The sequence below is a fragment of the Aplysia californica genome, unplaced genomic scaffold (genome assembly GCF_000002075.1).
Source record: "Aplysia californica isolate F4 #8 unplaced genomic scaffold, AplCal3.0 scaffold00009, whole genome shotgun sequence".
In the NCBI taxonomy this organism is placed as follows: domain Eukaryota; kingdom Metazoa; phylum Mollusca; class Gastropoda; order Aplysiida; family Aplysiidae; genus Aplysia; species Aplysia californica.
The window spans coordinates 679417-681147 of record NW_004797279.1 but is presented as its reverse complement, the minus strand read 5'-3'; positions in this window follow the sequence as shown (position 1 = coordinate 681147).

The window sequence follows — 1731 nt, the reverse complement described above, 5'->3', positions numbered from 1 at the left end:
GGGGATTGGTATTCTTTATCTATTTCTCTTTTCTCTAAATTGTACCTTCTTCTTGGGCAAAGTCGCCCTTTTGTATTGACTCTGTCCCACCCTCCAAAGCACACCTTGTTCACAGCTGTGGTTCTCTCACATATAAACTGTTTTCAGGTTAACGCTCGTAGTTTTTCTAACTGTGCCGTGGGAAATAAGTATCTTCACCTCTTAAGTAACCTTGCAGTGTGGAAAGAAATGTTTAACCTGAACAATTTGCCTTTTTTGCACCCATAGATCTACCCCTCCATTCGTCCTCTCTCTCTCCCCTCTCTCTCTCTCTCTCTCTCTAGACCCCTCTCTCTCCCCCAATCTCTCCTTCCCTCCCCTTCTACCCACTCTCCCACCAACACTTCTCAATACTAGCATTGACTAACTAGCATCTTGGTATGAAGTTTTCTTTATAATAGCAATGATGGAGGGGAATTCAAACTTCTCAGGCATTTCTAGTTACCATAAATAAGACCCTCGTTACCTACAGCTTAACAAAAACTCCTCCAATTTTTATAAACCAATACGGTGTCAAAACTTACGCGTGGACATCAATATAAAATATTTTTGTACAGTTATAGTTCCCATTTTCATCGTTGCTGCTCAGTTTTAAGTACAGGTGAGTGACAGGATCAACATGAGGGAACGGGCACATTCTCGAACGACTCACTTTTATTCGTAGGTTACCTCGAACAATCAGCATACCGCGTTCTGGAACGATTCTCGATAGCAATTGTATTTAACAATTTCAATTCTTAGTGTAGATGTGCAAGGCAGAAAATTTTGGACGCTCAGCAGCACTGGATTCATTATCATTATGTGGACAGGACAAGAATCCATAAGAAACACCAATGTTTGTGAAAGTTTTCGCTTCCACTTTCAAAGGTTCTTCGCAAACCCTCTCTCTAATTTTATTTTCACTATCCTGGTAAATGTGGAGGAAGAACAGCTGGGGATAGCATTAGGAATAAGAACTACAGTAACTGAGGTTTGCTGCCAAAGACCATGATTGAAAACTAAAACTAAAAGTAAGAGAAGCGATCGGCTACCCTTGAAGAATTACTATGCAGTCAGAATCTAACAACTTCCGTTCTTCAACACTCATTGGACAAGGTTATTAACAGCTGCGGATAATGGTATCAAATAACCACAGAATCTAACAAGATGTTCGTCTTTCCTAAGATTATATCATTTTCGATCAAAGGAATGAGAACAATGGGTTCGTTGGTCAGTGGAGTAGCTTGGGCTGCAAGGCCGATGAACGATGTAGTAAGCATGAAGAATAGACGGTACTTCCACGTCAGAGAGGTAGTGGCGTTTGTGTTGCACCCATCCAGTGTCGGAGTCTAGGTTTTAGCTTTAGTTTAGTTTTAATAAGAGTTTTACGGCTTTTGCAACACAAATAGGTCTTATAGGTTCTAAATTTAGATGTGGTGTAATTTGTTCTAGAGAGTAACATACAAAGAAGAGATGGAAGAAGGATAATAGCTATAGATGTTTGATAGTATGGAAGAAGCGAACCACATTAGAACCCTCAAAAACCGCCCTCTCGGGTGCCCATTGTGCATTATCGACCCTTAGCTCATGTGTCCTCCCATCTTGCCTTCGTGCATCTCCTTCATAATGGTCTGTTGGCGTTTTATATGACCAAAATGTGTGTGTGTGTGCGTGTGTGTGTGTGTGTGTGTGTGTGTGTGTGTGTGTGTGTGT